Here is a 7471-nt window from a genome sequence, read left to right as displayed (position 1 = left end):
GTTTATAACATTTTTCTGTAATAATTTTTTTTTTAATCCAGGGATTTATAGCATGCTAAAGGACTAAGGACTATCTTCAAAGCAAAACAACATGAACAAATTACAACTGATCATATGCATACAGGCCACATACCTTTACAAACTTTTTTAAATATACAAATAGCTACATAGTGTGGGGACCTGCAAAAATTATTCAATCTGTATTTGTCCCGGTAGGATATTGCACTAGTTAGTAGGTAGGGCAGGCCGTAAATGGGCGGGGGGGGTGAGGTCAATCAAAGACATCTCTATTCGAACCTGGGCTTCATGCTGTTTTCTAATCCAATGAGAAACAAAAGGGGTGGGATCAAAAGGGGTGGGATCAGTGATGTCAATTCCCTTATATGGACACCTGCCCATATTTGGTCAACGTCATTCAGTCAAAGCCCAGGTTCAGATAGAAATGAGTTTGAAGGATGCCTGAGCTCATCTCTACTGCCTACTGTTGAGATGTAAAAGCTTTTCTTCTGGTATGCAAGAGCTGTCCTCCTGAAATTGACACTTAGCTGCTTGTCATGTTGATAGTTTCTGACCTGCTAGCTTGACAAGCATGCAGAGCTGCCTTTACCTTTTTGCAGTACCCTTCATCCAGGGGTGTTGCTAGGTGGGAAAAAGACCACGGGCTTCAGCCCGAAGTCCGAGCCCGGCACCAGCGGGGTGTTGTGCAGTGGGAGGGGGGGGGGGGGTAAGCTCACTTGCTGGTTGCTGCCTGGCTTACCAGTGCCCATCAATGCTGACCGCTAAAAACTGACCTACCTGATCCACACTGACCTACCTGACACACGCTGACCATTACACTGACCTATCTGACACATAGCATTACACTGACCCACATTGACCTACCTGATGCACACTGACCTACCTGACCCACACTGACCTACCTGACCCACACTGACCATTATACTGACCCACACTGACCTACCTGACCCACACTGACCTACCTGACCCACCTGATCCACACTGACCTATCTAATGGACACTGACCTACCTGACCCACACTGACCTACCTGACACACACTGACCATTACACTGACCTACTTGACCCACACTGACCTACCTGACCCACCTGATCCACACTGACCTACCTAATGGACACTGACCTACCTGACCCACACTGACCTACCTGACACACACTGACCATTACACTGACCCACGCTGAGCTACACTGACTTAACTGACCCACACTGACCTACCTGACACACACTGACCATTACACGGACCTACCTGACAAACACTGACCTACCTGACCAACACTGACCATTACACTGACCGACAAGACACACACTGACCTACCTGACCCAGTAGTGTATTTGGGTTTGTGCTGCCCTAGGCCTGACTTAACTCATGCACCCCCTAATTTAAATACGACCAACCCTTCCTATCAAGGCCACACCCCTTGCTGTTTAAGACCCACCCTGAAATTTTTTAAGTGGGGACACTAGTTCTGAGGGCCTGGGGTGCAATGGATTCCCTTAATTTGCATAGATTTCCTTTTCACTTTCTGTTTGGCTATGGGGCAGGCAGTGAAGGGAAATCTCTGCAATGGGACAGAGATGGTAAAAAATAAATTGACAGGGGTTATAACCCTCCCTTATTCTATTCAAAATAAAAAATAAAAAGTGTTTCCTATAGTTCTACTTTAACCACTTTCAGACCGGACCATTTTGCTGGTAAATGACCAGAGGTCTTTTTACACTTTGGCACTGCGCTGCTTTAACTGGTAATTGCGCGGTCATGCAATGTTGTACCCAAACAAAATTTGCGTCCTTTTCTTCCCACAAATAGAGCTTTCTTTTGATGGTATTTGATTGCCTCTGCGATTTTTATTTTTTGCGATATAAACGTAAAAAGACCGCAAATTTTGAAAAAAAATGATATTTTCTACTTTTTGTTATTAGAAAAATCCAATAAACTCAATTTTAGTCATACATTTAGGCCAAAATGTATTCAGCCACATGTCTTTGGTAAAAAAAAAGTCAATAATTGTATATTTATTGGTTTGCGCAAAAGTTGTCACATCTACAAACTAAGGTAAGTTTTCTGGAATTTACGCAGCTTTTAGTTTACGACTGCCTATCTCATTTCTTGAGGTGCTAAATTGGCAGGGCAGTACAAAACCCCCCCAAATGACCCCATTTTGGAAAGTAGACCCCCTAAGGAAATTGATAAGTGGCATGTTGAGCCCATTGAATATTTTATTTTTTTGCCTCAAGCGATTGAATAATGACAAAAAAAAAATATTTTTTTTTTTACACAAAGTTGTCACTAAATGATATATTGCTCACACATGCTATGGGCATATGTGAAATGACACCCCAAAATAAATTCTGCTGCTTCTCCTGAGTACGGGGATACCACATATGTGGGACTTTTTGGGAGCCTAGCCGCGTACGGGGCCCCGAAAACCAAGCACCGCCTTCAGGCTTTCTAAGGGCGTAAATTTTTGAGTTCACTTCTCACTACCTATTACAGTTTTGAAGGCCATAAAATGCCAAGATGGCACAAAACCCCCACAAATGACCCCATTTTAGAAAGTAGACACCCCAAGCTATTTGCTGAGAGGCATGTTGAGTTCATGGAATATTTTATATTTTGCCACAAGTTGCGGGAAAATTACAAACTTTTTTTTTTTTTTCACAAAGTTGTCACTAAATGATATATTGCTCATGCATGCCATGGGCATATGTGAAATGACACCCCAAAATAAATTCTGCTGCTTCTCCTGAGTACGGGGATACCACATATGTGGGACTTTTTGGGAGCCTAGCCGCGTACGGGGCCCCGAAAACCAAGCACCGCCTTCAGGCTTTCTAAGGGCGTAAATTTTTGAGTTCACTTCTCACTACCTATTACAGTTTTGAAGGCCATAAAATGCCAAGATGGCACAAAACCCCCACAAATGACCCCATTTTAGAAAGTAGACACCCCAAGCTATTTGCTGAGTCCATGGAATATTTTATATTTTGCCACAAGTTGCGGGAAAATTACTAACTTTTTTTATTTTTTATTTTTTTTTCACAAAGTTGTCACTAAATGATATATTGCTCACGCATGCCATGGGCATATGTGAAATAACACCCCAAAATAAATTCTGCTGCTTCTCCTGAGTACGGGGATACCACATATGTGGGACTTTTTGGGAGCCTAGCCGCGTACGGGGCCCCGAAAACCAAGCACCGCCTTCAGGCTTTCTAAGGGCGTTACAGTTTTGAAGGCCATAAAATGCCAAGATGGCACAAACCCCCCCCAAATGACCCCATTTTGGAAAGTAGACACCCCTAAATTTAGGGGTACACTAGTGAGACTAGGTAATAAATGGCGGGTGCCCTGAAACTATAAAAAAATAACTAACCAACTAGCGTCATCTGTAACAGTTATATGGTGATCACTGGTGAAAGGGTTAACTAGGGGGCAATCAGGGGGCTTTATGCGGTAGTATATGGGGGTCCCTGGCGCTATAAAAAGCTGCGGCGAACCTAAATACCTACCTGCCTAACTAGCGTCACCTGTGACACTAATACAGGGATCAGAAAAACGATCGCTTATTAGGCTGGGTTCACACTGGAGCGATGCGGGAACGCCACGAATGCGCGGCGGGTTCCCGCATCGCATGCCTCCCGGCGGCAGTTCACACTGCCCTATGCGAACTGCTGGGAGTGTCAGTGAAATGTTAATGACACCCCCAGATCAGTTCGCATATCGCAGTGCGATCTGCAAACTTGGATCGCATGGTGTGAACACCCATGTGATCCAATTCTGCTGCGGACCAAAAAAAGGGTCCCGTGCGAGTTTGCGGCGGGTGCGACACGAATTCAGCCATACTATCTGTATAGCTGAACTCGAATCGCACAGAGATCGGATGTGATTTGCACTGCAGTGCGGTGCGAATCACATCCGTTCTCATAAACCGCTGCAATGTGAACCCAGCCTTAGTGACACTGGCGACGGGGGGTGATCACGGGGTTAAACCTTTATTGGGGGGGTTAGGGGGGTACATTAGAACTAAAGGGGGCTAACCCTAACTGCCCTAACAGTTATTACAGTCACAAATGACACCAATGCAAAAAAAAAAATGACATTGGTGTCACTGTGACTGGGGGGCAGGGGTAATTGGGGGGGTGATCGGGGGGGTGTGAGTGTGCCTGGCATGTTCTACTGTGTGTGTAGAGTGTTGGTGCAACTCACCGATCCGCTCTCCTCCGTGTCGGAACGAAAAATACCGACACGGAGGAGAGAATACATCACTTCCTCTCCTGTGTTTACATTACAGGAGAGGAAGTGATGTCACGGGGGATTTCTATTCGTCGGGAGCGATCGCGAGGGGGTGGCCATGAATGAATGGCCGCCCCCTCGTCCCGGATCGCTCCCGGACGAAAACCGACCGCCGCAGGCACCGGGCGGGGGCCCGATCGGGCCCCCGACCTGCGGGAAGGCAGGGACGTACAGGTACGCCCATATGCCTGCCCGTGCCATGCTGTCGACGTACATCGTCGTGCGGCGGTCGGCAACTGGTTAAGCACAAATTTCTGATAATTTCATGGAGAGGACTAAGAAGATATAACCATGTCAATGGTGCAGCAGAAAACATATAGCACAGTGAGGAAGGTTTGTGGTCCAGGATGATAGGACAGTCAAAATTAGAATCGGACTGCCCCCCTCCCCCCACAGTTGTAGAATGCCAGCTGCCCACATACCAGAAGCAGTGTGGCCGCTTTATGGGGGCGCTAGACTCATTTGCCTCTCAGCCCACTCCGCTCCATAAGACTGGCGCTACACTAACAGTGTAACGCAATTCAAGGGGGACTCTTTCCGTGCTTCCCCCCTGCAAAGTGCTGCCCTAGGCCTGGGCCTTGTTGGCCTAGGCCAAGATATAGTGTTGACCTGACCCACATTAACCTACCTGACCCACACTGATCTAACTGACCTACCTGGCGCACACTGACTTACCTGGCGCACACTGACCTACCTGACGCACACTGATCATTACACTGACCTACTTGACACACACTGACATACCTGATACACACTGGCCTACCTGACCATTACATGTCAGACTTCAGGTGACCTCCTCCTGCAGCCGTATGTGTGGCGCGCCCATCCCAGTAGGCATTCAGAGACAGGAGAGGAGAGCTGCCCACCCGAGCGCCAAGCAGGGATTTCATAGTGCTCGCACGACTGCATTGTAATTTCCACCTTCTGGAGCCTGCAGCGCCTATGATGGACGTCACACATTCCGCGGTCCCGGCATTGGACCAGTGAGAGGTCCATCATAGATGCTACAGGTTCCAGAAGGCGGGACCTGCTATGTCACTTGGCCGCGCTTGGAGTCAGATCGGTCCCCGCTCGGGCCACTGCCTTCATCTTTTACCTCTGGTAGCCAGATAATTTTCTCAGTTTTTCCCTTTTTAAAAAATTTTCACTTACCCCATTCGGAGTTTGTAAAACTATACATTTTCTGAAAGCACACAATAAAAAAGGTTGCTAATGATTTGGTGCATTCTGTGATAGTTGTGCAAATAGTTATTAAAATAATATTTTCAATAAAAACATGGAAAAAAACAATATATTATTAGCACACATAAACACAACATGACTTAAAAAATGCTGCTAAATCTAAAGTATTAAACTTTGAGTTAAAAAAATCACAAAATTTGTAATATTCAAAATTGTGAAGCAGTGAATATCACAAAACTGTAAATACGCAACTAAAGCCTCATACACACTACTTGACTAGTTGACAGCTTAGGTCACATTGACATGTGTTGGTAAAACAGTAAATATCATTGCAACTTGTATGGATAGGTGAATTATACCTTGTTTTTTTCAGTACTAATTGTGCTTTCTTCAGGTGGTAAATAGTACCCCAGATCTCTCATTTATCTTAAAAAGCAAAGAAAAACTTTGACGTTTTGACTTTTACATCAAATGGCTGCATCGGATCACTTCCGGGCTTTACCAACCGCTCTGGGTAAAAAGAGGGAGAGGGGGGCACCTCTCCCGCTGCCTCTAAAAGTGATTTCACAGTGAATCTTCCCATGGGACCACTTTTATCCTATGTGGAATCGCCAATAGTGTTTTCACATGTATATAATTATTTCTATGCTTTTTATATTAAAGTGGAAGTAAACTCCCCTATCGTTTTCAGCCAAGGAAGCTGCAATCTTTGCCTCTGTTTAATCCTCAACGGCTATGGTGCTGCACATGTGATTCGTTATGACCCCAGCCATTGGATGGTTTGATTTTGGCTGAGAGCACAACCAATGTGCAGTTAGCATTGCCGGCATTTTTTTAACTGTTTAAATCCATGGGTTTACTTCCACTTTAATGGTAGGGCTGACCATCTCAGACTGGATTGGGCCATTGTACTGCCAGAAAAGAAACTTCTTTATTTAATTCCCCCCACTGATTGGCTGTCCTTTGCCCAGGCAACCAGTCAGAGCCTCTGTCTCACACATGTTGTAAGTGGGGTGACGATGAACCTTTCCCATTAACTCACTGGGCTCCCAGCTGGTTCAGCAGGAACCAGCCAAATTGCAATCCTTGTATGGGCAGGGAGGTTGTACAGAGGTGGATCTACTTATCGTCTTCTGTACAATTGCTCTTTTGGATTTTCCCCACTTCATCAGCGCTGCAGGCTATCATCAGTGCTGATCAGTGTATTCTGATGGAGACAAAGTCTTCTCGCCATCAGAATAGAATAGCTCAGTGGAGAGTATTCCCCCATCCACAACGAGTGGGTGGATGGGGTATTCGGGTCTTTTTTTTTTTTTTCATTCAACCCACTGGTTGAACGAAAGACTCTGTATGATCTGTGGGCTGCTTTAGGAATAGGGTTAGCTTAAGGCCAGGATTAAGATGAGTATTTTTTTCCCCTGCAAAGTAAAAGCATAATGGGCTAGTATGTATCCCATACTAGCCCATTATGTTGCACTTACCTGCAAATTAAGCCAACGATGTCCCCGCTGGTCGCCGCATCTATCTTCCCCCCTCTACCTTCCGGGGCCGTGGACTCCAGCTCCGTGACTGGCCAGAATCGCATGACATCACTCATACACATGCGCACGGGAGCCGCTGGTCACGGCACGAGCCCCTTATAAATGGAACAATCGTGCCCTTTCTTCAGTGCGCATGCGCCAATGACTTCAGCGCAAGCATATATGGTAAATATCTCCTAAACTGTGCAGGTTTAGGAGAGATTTCCAGTACCTACAGGTAAGCCATATTATAGGCTTACCTGTAGGTAAAAGTTGTGTAGCTAGGTTTACAACCACTTTAAGTGCATATGGGTTAGGTTTAGGTTTATATATAATTAATCACAAATACACAGTTGAGCCAGACTGCTCCTCTGGTGGCACAGTGGGTTCTTGTAAGGTGATGGTAGGACTAGACACCACAGAAGTGCATCTGCAAGTCTGGCAGCCAGGGCAGTTGG

This window comes from Lithobates pipiens, unplaced genomic scaffold, assembly GCF_037356315.1.
Source record: "Lithobates pipiens isolate NorthernLeopardFrog02 unplaced genomic scaffold, aLitPip1_a1.2 Scaffold_13, whole genome shotgun sequence".
Taxonomy (NCBI): domain Eukaryota; kingdom Metazoa; phylum Chordata; class Amphibia; order Anura; family Ranidae; genus Lithobates; species Lithobates pipiens.
The sequence above is the reverse complement of the archived record's forward strand: the minus strand, read 5'-3'. Positions refer to the sequence as shown.